Raw genomic sequence first — 14,538 nt, 5'->3', positions numbered from 1 at the left:
ATGGCATTACTGTACCCACTTTTGAGTTAGGTAAGCGGACCAGCTCGCACACCTGTCACCCAGCAGACGCAGTGGCCATACCCTGGAGGAGTGCCATGTGCCAGGTGGTCTTGCAGGTACTTTACATGAGTTAACATATTCAATCCTCAAATAACCTACGCTAAACATTATCATTCTCTCTGCTGAGGGGATATTATTATTAATAATAGCTAACTAGCCCCAGATCACAAAACTAGTGAGTGCAGAGTGAGGATTTGAACCCAGGCCTGCCTCCCACAGCAGGTGAGGTGTGCCAGACTGCCTCCCGGCGTCTGCTGGTTTACGTGACTCCAGGAGGCTCCAGAGGAGCAGCCCTGCCCTGGGCGACCCTCAGGCAGCGTCCGGCGCAGAAAGCAGATGTTTGTACATGTTTGGAGGAGGAAGACAATAATTTCCAAACCACCTTGAAACATTTTGGTCTGTAGCTAAACTTGGACTAGAATAGCTCAACATCAACAACAAAAATTGTGATAAACCAGCCTATTAACTCATCAGTCTAAGTCCTGAGTGCCCATGACCTGCCTGGCATCACGCTGGGCATTGGAGGAACAATGGTGAAATCAGAGACTTTCCCCACCCCAGGACTGGCTTAATGAGCCGAGCGGGGCTGTGCATTCTGAAGGCTCCATGGAGCCTGGGGATCTGATGGTGGCCTTCTGGCACGGGCCTGGCATACGGGGTGTACCAGGATGTCTGCCTCGCACGAGAAGGGACCCCAGTCCATCCTCCACTTTCAGCTTGTTAACAATGGAGACTTATTTCTCTTTTCTTCCCCTTTTCTTCTCCTCTTCATCCTCTGCAATTATAACAGATAAGTATCTCAGAGAGTTATGATGAGAAGAAACGGAGCTGGGGGATAATGTTTCAGAACTCATTCTGAGTCACCAGATCAGGTTTCTAACAGTTGAACACACCATGAAACTTCTCTCCCACCACCAAGAATTAGGGTCACTGACTGCAGCTCCGCTGTGACTTGACAATTCTTAACTCTTGACTATTCGGGTGGGTGGGGGCGGGATTTTATTTGAATAGTTTTCCTTTTTCTCTATCAGCCTTTCCAATTCATCCACAAAAACACGGTTGCTGTTTAATTAAATAAGAAATAATGTAAAAATATCCCCTTCTGCCTTCCTGAGTAACTGTAGCGCTGAGTACTTTTTCATTCTATGGTGAGGATGAAAACCACTCTCCCCTTCGCTTTCCCACCTTCTGCCACACAATGGAAGGTGACAGCTCCTCCGCAGGCAGCGAGGAGTGGGGTCTGAGTCCCAGAGAACCTACACCCCTGGTCCTCTACTTCCTCATCTGTGCCGTCTCCCAAACCGAGATGTTTCTGAGTGTGCAAAGGCTGCTGCTAGAATTACCGGGGTAGCTAAAGCTGGATTGTCTTGGATGGACCTCACCGAGCTGTCACCAGAGACCCAGCGGACTCTGAGATCCCTCCCAGCAAAAACATCCTAAACTATGGAAATCTGAGCTCCTATTCTGTATCCCACAGGCCCTGAGGAAACTCCAGGAGCCATCATAAGCCATCAACCTTTAGCTGCAAAAGAAAAATGAACTCTGCAGGGGACGCATCCAATTCCAATTTAAATTTAATCTGTGTGGTCAATTATTTGTATAATGATGGAGGAAAATAAAGACTATTTCACCAAAGTCAACTCTGTAATTTCAGAGCCTTGAAGACATTTGAAAATGCCTTGTGCAATTATGTGGCGCTTAATACTCAGATAATGGAACAATGAAAGATGTATGTTTGCATTTTGTAAAATTAAACTGTATGCAGTTATTTATCTTTTACCTTAATTGTTTGAGCTTGTTTCTAATGTAAACTGTTGTAATTTTAAATAAATACAATAGAAAAAACTTTCATAGGTATCAAGAATCCAGAGTAAATTTACTTTGCAAATAGGCTTCGTAGGTAGGTTTTTATGCTGAGGATCTTACCTGACACTTTCATTCAAAAATATTTTGAATTACTCTGAGGTCTGTTTGCCTCTCTGAGGTCAGATGGATTTTGAGGAGACGAGATTTCACAATGGCGTTTGGGCGACTTTATCTTACTCCAAATCCTGAAATGTGGGAAATGTATAAAATCAATATGCTAGAAGGTTGGAAGTACATTTTGACTGACTTCAGTTAAGCATATTGAACTTCCTGCTTTGCTTTTTGTGTCCTTCCTTCATTCCTAGTTCCATAGCACATGCCCAGTTTGTTCTCCTTTCTTGTCACATTTCTCATCTACTTACAATCTGTTGATCTACTATAAGAAGTTTAGATATTTGGGGGGATAAGGTAAGTTACGGTATATGAGTACATTTGATAATCTTTAAGATCATCAGTACAAGCTAAACGTACTATTGCTTAAATTCCGATGTTGTGAGTCTTTCTGATGTGATGTTCATGCCATGACTACAAACACTTGCACAGGAAATAAAACACAGAGAAGAAAGCAACAACGATTCCACATGGGTTTCAGGGTGCTGCCGGGTGATGCTCAGCCACGTTCACCTTGTCACCTGGCTTGATTGGTCTCTTATTACATCAGTGTCACTGAGTCGTTGCCGCACAGGACTTAGGAGTTTGAACTTTGAAACTGAATGCAGATTCCAGCTCTGCCATTTGTCAGCTGTGTGACCTCAGGCACATCACCTGGATTCTCTGTGCCTCAGATTCCTTATCTGAAAAACAAGATTCATAATCATACCTAAGGCTTGGGGAAAGGAGTTCTTTGTATTTTAAGAAGAACTGAATGTATTAATATATTTTAAAATACTTTAAACAATACCTGGCACATAGTAAGCTCTGTATGTGTTATGTCTTGGGTAAAATCTTATTTTGAAATAATTTCAGATTTACAGAAAAATTGCAAAAATGTACAGAGAACTTCTGTAAATTGTTCTCCACTTGTTAATATTTTGACATATTTGTTTAGATATTGTATTACTTTTCTATTTCTATGTAATCAACTACTACAAATTTAGCAACTTAAACTAATACACATTTATTCCCTCTGTCTACTAGGTTCTCTGCCCCGGGTGTCCCCAGGCTGAAGTCAAGCTCTTAGCCAGGGCTGCAATCTCTACTAAGCTCACTGGTTGTTGACAGAATGCAGTTCCTTGTGGCTGTAGGACTGAGGTCCCTGTTCTTAGCTCTCAGAGGCCTCCTGTCATTTCCTATCATGTGCCAGTTCCCTCAACATGTTGTTCTGCTCCTCAGTAGCAGAGCATCTCTCTGATGCTTCACCTTTAATTAGAGAGTTTACCTGATTAGGTCAGGCCCACCCAGGATAATCTCCCTTTCGATTAACTGAAGGTCAGCTGATGAGCAGTCTAACCATGGGATTGATATCCCATCATATTCACAGGCTCTGCCCACACTCAAGGGGAGGTGATTATACAGGCATGCACACCAGGGTGTGGAAGTCTTGGGGACCATCTTAGAATTCTGCCATATGTATATTTTTTTCCCTGAACAATTTAAGAGCAACACACAAACATAATGCTCCATCACCCTTAAATACTTGAGAATGCATTTTTTGTGATAAAGCACAGTCTCTTACAAAACTATAGTACAACTATTAAAATCAGAAAATTAAAACTGATACAATTATCTGTTTTAGAGACCTTATTCATATATTACAAATGATCCCAACATTGTCCTTTATATTAAAAAAAAAAATCTGGTTCAAGATCTAATCCACATGTTGCATTTAGTTGTCATGGTTCTTTAGTTTCCTTTAATCTGGAATAGTTCTTCAGTCTGCATTTGTTTTTTATGACCTTGACACTTTGAAGAGGGCAGCCCAGTTATTTTGCAGAATGTCTTTCATTTGGGGGTTGTCTGATATTTCCTCATAGTTAGATTTAACTGACGCATTTTTTTTTTTGAGGAAGATTAGCCCCAAGCTAACATCTGCTGCCAGTCCTCCTCTTTTTGCTGAGGAAGACTGGCCCTGAGCTCACATCCATGCCCATCTTCCTCTACTTTATATGTGGGATGCCTACCACAGCATGGCTTGCCAAGTGGTGCCATGCCCGCACCCAGGATCCGAACCTGTGAACCTGGGGCCACCAAAGTGGAATGTGCAAACTTAACCACTGTGCCACTGGGCCAGACCCTAACTGATGCATTTTTGACAGGAAAAAAATGCAGAAGTGATGTTCTGTCCTCATTGCATCATATCAAGAGGCACATATGTTGGTAAGTCTGGTTACTGGTGATGCTAATTTTGATCACACAATTAAGGTGATGTCTCCCAGGTGACTTATCATAAAGTTAGTTTATACAGAGTTCTACTAAGTATTACCAAATGTGTGCATTGTCCAGGATTAAACAGTTAATAGACACAAACAAAAACAAGAAACTTTCGCACAACTCTGTACAGGCCACAAAGCACGTTGAGGTATAATCCTTTAGAGTTAGTCAGTGAATAAGTCTGAGTTTGGTTATCTGTCTGCTGGGCTCTCAAACCCTTGTCTTTCAAGTGTTCCGTCCCTTGCTCGTGCAGCTCTCCCCTCCATCGACATTGTCTCGCTCTCTATTGATGATGCTCAACACCATACCGTTACACCCCACCTTGCTTCATCAAAAAAACATACCGACGGCCTCCTCAAAAGACTGCGTTCATGGTCTTAGCCTCCTCACTCTACCCTTGAAATAGGTCCAAGCTGTTCTTTTGCCTTCTCTGGCAGCACGTTTTATGGGTTTCCTCTCATCTCGATGGCTATTCTTTTGGAGTCTCTCGAAGTCTTAGATGCTCCCTGCAGGCACCACCAGGCTGCCTTGGCTCTGCTCCATAGGGCCGCTCATCCTCCGGCAGGGAAGCCCAGGTGTGTGACCACGGCAGCAGCTGGGTCTCCCAAAAGGGAGTCACAGCTTGCAATATCTTAAGGTCTAGGCTCAGCTCTGACCCTCCAGCATTTCTGCCACATTCTATAGACCAAAGTAAGTCACAGGGCCAGCCCTGATTCAAGGGGAAGGGAAATGGATTGCACATTTTGATGGGAAGAGCTGCAAAGTCACATTGCAGAGGATGTAAATACAGGGAGTTATGGAGAATTGGAGCCATTTTTGCAATTAATCTACCTACACTAATCCACTAAAACAGCCCTAGATGAGAATGGCATCAAAAATCGATCTGATTTTTGATCAGATACAGCTCCATGATTCCTACAGCTTTTGACAAACTCAGAAGACACACTCAAATCTTCTCAAGCACTTTTTCCCCTACCATTTGTTCTTTCTTCTCCCTCAGTTTTGTTGAGACATAATTGACATATAATGTTATGTTAGTTTCAGGCATACGACATAATGATTCAATATTTGTATACATTGTGAAATAATCACTACAAGTCCAGTTACATCCATCACCACATATAGTTACAATGTTCTTTTCTTATGATGAGAACTTTTAAGATCTGCGCTCTTAGCAACTTTCAAATGTACAATACAGTATTGTTAACTATAGTCACCATTCTGTAGATTACATCTCAGGGACATGTGTGTCTTATAACTGGAGGTTTCTACCTTTTGACCACCTTCGCCCACTTCGCCCAGCCCCCTGCTCTCACCTCTGACAACCCCCAATCTGTGCTCTGTTTTTCTGAGTTCAGTGTTTTTAGATTCCACAAACAGGTGAGATAATACAGTGTTCGTCTTTTCCTGTCTGACTGATTTCGCTCTCAAGTCCTTCTGATAAAGACCTTGGCTTCTCCTGCACCTCTCCACGGTAATTTCCTCCTGACCCTGACCTCCACTGATTTCCCTTTTGGCAGCCTTGTATCATGCCAGCTTCTAAGGACGTCAAATAATGTGAGGAGCCAACTCACACAGAGGGGCACCTTGGAGGTACCCAGCAGAGCAGTATGACTGATCATAGAGCTCAGCTTCACCCAAATTTGAATTTTCCTTCTAATTTCACCCCATTTCCCCCAGCCCAAGTCAATCCCTTTCTCTGTCACATTCATTCATCCTTAGGGAAAAAACTGGAGTGTTTTTCCTTTGGTTGAGGAACGCTCTGTGTCTCTATGATTTTATTTTCATTCTCCTTCATTTCTAAGCAATTCCTTGCCTGAGACAGATCTGCATTTGTAAAACACATGAAATTAGAAGTGAAAATTATTTTCTTCAACTTTGTACTGAAAGGGGGTATAACCAAACTGCACATACTTGGAGCAGGGCTCCTTGCCATGCCCTTCTAGTGATCACGGCATCCGTAAGGCTGTGAGACCCACCTGAGGATCTTCCTTCTTGCAGTAGCATTGGAATCACCTGGGAGCTTAGAAATACGCATGCCTTGGGGCCGGCCCGGTGGCGCAGCGGTTAAGTTCGAATGTTCCGCTTCTCGGCTGCCCGGGGTTCACTAGTTTGGATCCTGGGTGTGGACATGGCACCGCTTGGCAAGCCATGCTGTGATGGGCGTCCCACGTATAAAGTAAAGGAAGATGGGCACGGATGTTAGCTCAAGGCCAGTCTTCCTCAGCAAAAAGTGGAGGACGGGCAGTAGTTAGCTCAGGGCTAATCTTCCTCAAAAAAAAAAAAAAAGAGAGAGAGAGAGAGAAAGAAATAAGCACGCCGTGTCATGACCCCAAGGGATTCTGAGGGTCAGAATCACATGGATCTGGGTAGAATCCAAGAATCTGTACTTTTCAAAAATCCGGCAGCCCCTGGAATTTTGATGATGACCAGGATATGAACCAGTGCTCCTTGAATGCTCCATCAACCAGGGCCAACCTAAATGGCACACAGGTGGAACAGCTCCTTGTTTATTTTAAATCAGCCAAAGAATGATGTCCAGATGGGCCATGACAAGCCCAGAGCATCAGGCATGATGACTGAGACTCTGCATCACGCGTCCTCAGTGTAATCTTCTAGTCTAACTCATCTGGACCAGTGTAGCATCAACTCTGACCCCACTGGGAATCCTCTGCCCTAGTGGAATCAAAAATTTAGAGGTGGGCTCCTCTGTAGGTTCTGAGACTCAGCGTGATAAGATATCTTGTCATTTCTCAGGAGACAGAAAGGCGTAGTCTACCCTTGGAGGCAGTTGGGAGTGACAGTCACAAAGAAATGATGGAGCTTTAGTCCCATGCATCATCAAAAGCCTTCTACGGGCATGGATGAAGGAGAGGAGAAGAAACTGGGGGGGACATAAGCTGACTGCTCCATTAACTCTACTAGGGCTCAGTGGGCTTTTGGCTTTAGGGTCTGTGTGAGGGTGAGTTTCCTCAACAAGGAGGAAATACATCAGTGCAGCTGCCCGACACTTAAAACAAATGAGGATAGCGTGTAAAATATGCTACCAATTTTGTAAGAAAGCAGGAAATAAGACTACATTTTAATGTGCTGTTGTGTGTGCTGGAAAAAACTTGGAAGCTCATATAAGAAACTAGTGACAGACATGATGTAGCCAGGGGTGTGGTGTCCCAGCAGATGAGTGTGCAGCGGTGGGAGGGGGATGTGTTTATTCTGTGTCTTTTGACATTTTCCGGATTTTGAACCATGTGATTTTATTGCTTATTCAAAAATTTAAAAAGTTTGGGGCTGGCCCCGTGGCCGAGTGGTTAAGTTCGCGCGCTCCTCTGCAGGCGGCCCAGTGCTTCGTTAGTTCGAATCCTGGGTGCGGACATGGCACTGCTCATCAGACCACGCTGAGGTGGCGTCCCACATGCCACAACTAGAAGAACCTACAACGAAGAATACACAACTATGTACCGGGGGGCTTTGGGGAGAAAAAGGAAAAAATAAAATCTTTAAAAAAAAAAAAAAAAAAGTTTGAGGACCTCCATATAACACTAGCTCTAGTCTTATCCATTGACTGAGAAAATACCTAAAGAGAGACAGTTCCTGTGAATTCAGCAAAACGTTTACAGTAATTTTATTTTATCAATCATGGCAGCATTCATATATGCTTGAAACAGAGTAGTGCATATTAGCACAAGACATATTATTTACCCAGGCTAGAGATGATGCTTGAGGCATATACGGATTCATGGACCTCTTGTAATGACCCCTTGACAGACGAGGCCCCGGGGAAACCCTGGTCTCCTGCATGCCCAGGTCCCCTCTCCATAAAGCTGAGTGTTGGACAACGTTAATATCTTAATGCCCCAACGTTCAAATCTTCTAATGGCTGTAAAGGAGCTGGTGTGATGCTTAAGGAGAGCATTGGTTGCCTCCTCCCTCCCCAGGGCGTGGCAGCTCACAGGCCTCCCTTTGCTACTGCACACGCCGGGAGAATCGATGCTTCTCATTCCTCCCTTGTGTCGGGGTGGCTCACGCTCTCTGTTATGTTATTAATATTCCACAAGAAGCATTTTGTGGTTCAGTGTTTGGGGGAGATAGAACCCCAGCAGCAGCTCGTCAGGCCCCTATCTGGCCATGTCGGTCCTGGTGCCTCCCCTCCTCTTCCTCCATCACACCCCGCAGCACCGTGTGTTCAGTGCTGTGACGGTGGCCCCTTCTCATGGCCCCACCTGCAGCGTCAGGGGCGGTTTAGCAGATGAGCGACTGGCAAGTCCTGCAGTCAAGGAAGCTGTTTAGCTGTGTGTAAACCAGCATCCCCCAAATTCACGTCCTGCTGAACTCCTTTTCAAAGAACACCTGTGAGGGCTCTGGAGCGTTCTGGCCTGAATCATGCCTGTGTCCTGGCGGGAGCAGGACAGGGGCTGTTCCTCGAAGCCGGAGCGTCAGGCTTCTCTGCAGGGAGAAACGGGGCCCTGACTCCGTAGTTGCTCTCTTCCCGCCTCCTTTCCCAAGTGCTTTTGTAAAATGTCGAGTTAGTGGGTCAGACTCGAGAAACACGGACAGAGGCAAACGTTTAAACCCAAAACCACCCCGAGAACAATCAGCACAAGAAACAGAATCTCATGCTAGCTGCTTGTCAGTTACAGGGAAAGGCTCCAAAGAGTTTTTTCTCCTTGAAGGTGAAGCTCAAGCCTTGTTAAGTGTCTATGACACATTGATAGACATTTTCAAAAGAGATGATTTCACTTCTGATGTGAATCGCTTCCATCCTGGGTCTGTGAGAAGCCGAATGCTGCCTTCTCCTCTTCCTATTACTAAGCCAATAGGAGGCATTCCAGCTGGGCCCACTTGCTCTGACCTCTGTGAGGGGCCAGCAGTCCTGCCCCGGTCACCGAGCCCCTGTGGCTGATTGTGGTGAGAACCCAGGCCAGCTGGGTCTGGACAACACAACTGAGGCAGCTGGGGAACAAGTCAGTCAGCAGTTCAGACCGTCTTAGCAAAGTAACATGCAGTCCTCCACCTGAGTTTTGGGCTGTGTGAATTTGGTCGTCAAAATGACTGAGATTATTCAGTGGCCCCTGCCCCGGTTGTATAACAACGCCCTCTGGGAATGTACTGTGTGGTTGCACATTTGGGATTCTCCGCCACTGCGGAGAAGCTATCTTTAGCCTCAGACCCCACCTCCTTTCAGGGCTGTTAACCAGACATCTCCAGGGTGTAGGCGACAGTTCAGGACAGTGTATTTTCAGATCTATTAATACCCCTTGGTCACCAAGTGGCATTTGTTTCCCATATATTTCCATGAAACAGAACAGCGAGGGCCGAGTATTCTCTGGCTTATGAAAAGTTGGTTTGTCCAAGTTAAAGTTAAAGTTAAAAACCCAGTGGGTTTCTCAGTCCTGCTGTACTCACGTGAATTTTTGATGCCTAGGAAATCACATTTTAAAGGCAGGAAAGTGAATGAAGTGAGAATTCTACCTGGAGCTGTGTGTGTGAGGGAGTGTGTGTGAGAGGGTGTGAGGGGGGGTGTGTGTCTTGTTTCTCCAAGTCTGTTTAATGAGTAGGTTAAGTGGGAAGTAGACACATGTCGTTGTCTTTCAGTGGATTCTGATCTTACACGTGAGAAGAGTTACTGAACCAGTAAGCGCTTCTCTTTCTGGAACAGCTGCCGCTGTTCCACCCGCGACCTCACGCTTGTGGAAGCACCTCGTTCCTGGAAACAGGTAGATTGCTCTGTCACTTGCCAACTGTCCCAAGTTGGAGTGTTTTACCTCTCTGTTTCATTCTCCTTATACGTACAAATGAGACTGTCTGCGGAAACTAAATGCTCAATTTGATACTGCACATCTGAAAGCAAAATATCCAGCACAAAATCACCTTTCCACGCCTCTTTTCTTCTCTCTCTCCCTTTTCCTCTTTCATCTCCGTCCCCTCCCACCCACCACCTATTCCCCTTCCCTATTCTCTCCCGCTCCCTCTCGTCTCCCTCGCTCTGCCTGTGGAATCAATGTCACCTCTCTTCAGTCTGGCAGATGAGGAGTCCACCGTCTGAAGGGGCTTTCAGAGGATCTGATGGCATTTGCCCCCTCCCTGACTCTGCCAGATGGGCGGCTGTCCGTGATGCGGAAGAATTCAATTTTGGTTTTGAGTTAAGAATCCAAGTTCAGAAACGCTGCTGTCAGGGACCAGAGGAGGCCATCCTGCTTGTTCCCTTCACAAATGCCACCCGCGTGGCTTTGCTCTCCTCTCCTTTAGATGGCACCATTTTACTGCAGTGCAGCCGCACAAGTTCACGTTTCTCCCACTTCAATTAGTATTCATTGTGCAAAAATAAGAGAATTCCTTCATTATGCTGGTGCCCGGTGGCAATCTGATAATTAACATGGCGCTTCAGCATTTCCATTATAAACCCCGTTTCTCACATAGGGCTGTGGCTTAGCAATAAAACTCGCTAGCGAGGTCTTAACCTTGGGACATTTAAAAATAAACATTGCATTTAGCTTTTAGAGGGTCTGTCTTCTTCCTAATTATATATGTCAAGTCTAGGCGAAGAATTTTTTTCTCCATGTGACCAAAAAACAGAATTTTATCTGGGTTTTTGGTAATCTCGGGGAGGTATCAGTTTGTATTAAAATAAAATGCAAAATATAAAAGATATTTCAATAGGAAATCAAGAGGCATATAACCTTTGAGTTTTGAGATTTGCTTTACCAAAGACGTGCGCGCTTTATCGTCCTTTCTATCGCCCTCTCCTGTTTTGGTCTCTGGTCAGACCTATTACAAGGCGAAGCCAGCTCCTGAGACAGCCAGCCAGAACTCCACCCACAGCGCATTTCTTTGGGAATCACCTAAGTAACCACTTCATTTCCCTGCTCCACTCTTTCAGGAGAAATGTGCTCACAGAATTAACGCAGAGGAGGTGACCTCAGCGTCTCAGGCCCTCAGCTGCACCAGCACAGGAGGGCGTCTGGGAGTCACGGGACACCCAGCCAAGCGACACTCCTGGGCGGGTCAGAGCTGAGCCCGTTCTGAATACTCGGTCCTTCATCAGGCGTTGCAGCAAATCACGCATCCTACGTTTTGGTCATAAAAAGACCTGGTCAGGAAAATATCTGGTCACAGTGGTGTTTCCAGCCTATTGAAAAACACCTGTACATTTTCACACCCTGCTTCTACCTGAACCATCTGAAATAAAATGTCAAACCCATGGTGGCTTTCTACTATCGCACAGATGATGCTTCTTTAAAATCATTGACGATCAACAGTTACTTAAATATTTTCTATTTAACTCTCTGAGAGAACGTCATTAAAACTGGAATTTGTGAATTAATGTAAAATGGTAGAACCATAGGTGCTGATCACCGACATGGTTTCTCTGCTCTGCATGCACTTTGTGATCAGAATAAAGCGTTTCAGGTACATTTCTGAACTGATTCACACACAAGAGGGACGTTGGGAAGTCTGTCGCTAACCTCCCCGTCTCCTCTTATATATGGTAACAAATGTGCTTCCTCTTATATACGTTAAATGACAGCAGTTTTCTTGACTGAAGAGACGCAGGCTTGGGATTAGAACACAAGTAGGCCACAGGTAGATGAAGAGGAAATGTGTTGGAATTTGCTCTTTGGGGAGCCCCAGTGAGTTCCCAGGGAGGTCATGCCTCCTGGAGTTGGAGGTGAGACCAGAAGAGAGACTGTGCGGTCCATGGGGGGCTTCTAAAGGTGCCGGGACAGAAGCCCAGGGTGAGGGGACAGAGCTGAATTCCTCCTGTCTGTCACAACAGGCTGTCCCTAAACCAACTTCACCTCTTATCTTTTTCACTTCTTGTCAAGTGGTAAGTTTGGTAAGCTTTTTAATTTTTCCAATCTCAAAGTTTGACCTAACTTTCAGTTACAGATGGCTCATAGAGAAAGACGTGGAGAGTGTGGGGTGTGGGGACAACTACTCTCAACAACAGGAAGACCCCAAAGCCTTGTGCTGGGAGCCAGAGAGAGTTGGGGCTTCCTAAGATGAGCAGGGAGGTTGTCTGTGGCCAAGTGGCCTTTATTTGAGGGAAGGGCTAGAATTTTACACACTCTGTTGTAGCCACTAGACGGTCATTTCCCAGGACGACCCCAATCTCAGCCCAAGAACGTGTCCAGTTGACTCTCAATTTTCTGTGATAATGAGACACAAGCATCGATCGATGACTCCAGCTCCCAAAGAGGACAAAAGATCTGAACTGGAACCTTGTGGTAGCACCAATCCCTGCTGCTGCCAGGGTGCACTGATGGCCTTTCCCTCCTGGGCACCTTCTGGGAGGTGTACAAATGAGCAGAGCCAAGGATGAAAGAAAGAGAGGAAGGAAGAGCCGTACACAAGACTTGTTGTCTCTGCTCCTCCCTGTGGTTATATTGATGCCTTTAAAAAAGGGTCACAGGTGAGTCATCAGACGCAGAGTAGAAGTACTTTTGTGTAGCTGATACAAATATGGAAAACAGCTCCCTTCTCCCTCCGGTGTCGGTACCAGACCACAACCTCCATTTCCCAGCATTTAAAAAAAAAAGCTAGATTTCGCAAAGCTACTTTAATTTTAAGTCAAGACGGATGACCGGCAAGGTTGAGCTGGGTAAGACTTGCCCAGAGGGAGGCGGCGCTGGAGTAGGAGCGGGGTTGCAGCGACAGACACGTCCAGAGAAGGTGAGGGTTGGTTAGGCACACAAAAAGGATGGTTGAGGGACTGGCCTTGTGGCGCAGTTGTTAAGTTCCACGAAATCCTCTTTATCAGCCTGGCTTCATGGGTTCGGATCCAAGGAGTGGACCTGCCACTCCTCAGCCACGCTGAAGTAGAGACTCACATACAGAATAGAGGAAGATCAGCACAGGTGTTAGCTCAGGGTGAATCTTCCTCAGCAAAAAAGAAAGGATCGTTGAGTCTAGGTAGCTGCCAGGTACCTAGCAGTGAATGGCTAGGAAAGGCATGACAGCTGTCACTGATGAGTCAGTTAGGAAAGTCCTGAAAAAGAAAACAATATATCACTAAGCGGGCACTCGGAGTGAGCTCTTGTTCCAGGAAGCAAGTTGGAACAGAAACTGGGAGACCTACTGACCTTTTTGAGTTTAAGTGGCTGCAGAAAGGGCAATTTCACCTGGAAACCTCAACGTGAAAAAGTGGTACCACTGTTGAAGAGTGTAACAAGGTGATTTTATAAGAGAGCGGTATCTGTAACTAAACTTGCCTAGACCTTTAAGTTGCTTGAGGATAAAACAAAAATGAGTTGTGGCCACCTTCACAGTGGAGGAGTGGTCCCAAAGAGTAGTAACAAAAAAGCATGTAGTTCTCTAAGCCAGAAATGGACTTGACCCCCTTCTCTGCCAGACAAACTCCTATTCATCCTTCAAGACCCAACTCCACATGTCCCACTACCTCTGTAAAAGCTTATTCAATTCTTCGCTCATACCCAGTCTTTTTTCCATGGCTTTTTGTTCATTCCTTGTGTGTGAAATTCACTACTATAGAACACTTACTAGATTAGAAAGCTGGTCTTCCTGGTCGACTGAGCTCTTCAGGATCAGCTCTTACTCATCTTTGTATCCTCAGTGCTTGGTACAAGCATTATATATAAGACTAGATAACATCACTAGGTGTTAGCTAACAAATGGATGGATACTTTCATGGACGCTGGAACGAACGGCCTTGCTCTCTGGTTAGTTCTCTACACGCGAGTGGTTATGAAGAAATCACCGGTGGCAAAAGGCCAGAAAGTTTTCGTTGTGGTAGCTGCAGACACTTTTGGCCTGTTTCTGCACAGTAACCTAGATTGAAGAGAACGCCCCAAACCAAACCTCTGTTCCAGAACGAATGCTAAAACTTCTTGGGGGCAGTGGGGATGAACTCTGCTGAGGATTTCATGCTATCAACAGCCCAGGACTCCAGCCAGCCCCGCTCCTCTTGGCGGGAGATGACTGATCGTTTATGGGAAGCATTCGGTGGCTGGAGATGCGGTCAGTCGGCAGTGAATTGTTCTGATGCTTGGTAGCTGTTTCCTAGGAGACCACACGTCAAGTACCTGCTGAATCATGAGCTTCCGGTGGATAACAATGGGCTTCTCTGACAAGACGTAGGAGGGTTGGGCTGGAGCAGATGCCTGGCACACACCTGAGCTGCCCAGTCGAAGACTGAGAGAAGGAATAGGGAAATGTGAGCTTGGCTCCCCGAGAACATACTTTCATAGGAGTTGCTTCCAAGAGAATAATGTGTTCTCAGGTCAG

Source organism: Equus caballus, chromosome 22 (assembly GCF_041296265.1).
Source record: "Equus caballus isolate H_3958 breed thoroughbred chromosome 22, TB-T2T, whole genome shotgun sequence".
NCBI classification, from domain to species: Eukaryota; Metazoa; Chordata; class Mammalia; order Perissodactyla; family Equidae; genus Equus; species Equus caballus.
The sequence above is the reverse complement of the archived record's forward strand: the minus strand, read 5'-3'. Positions refer to the sequence as shown.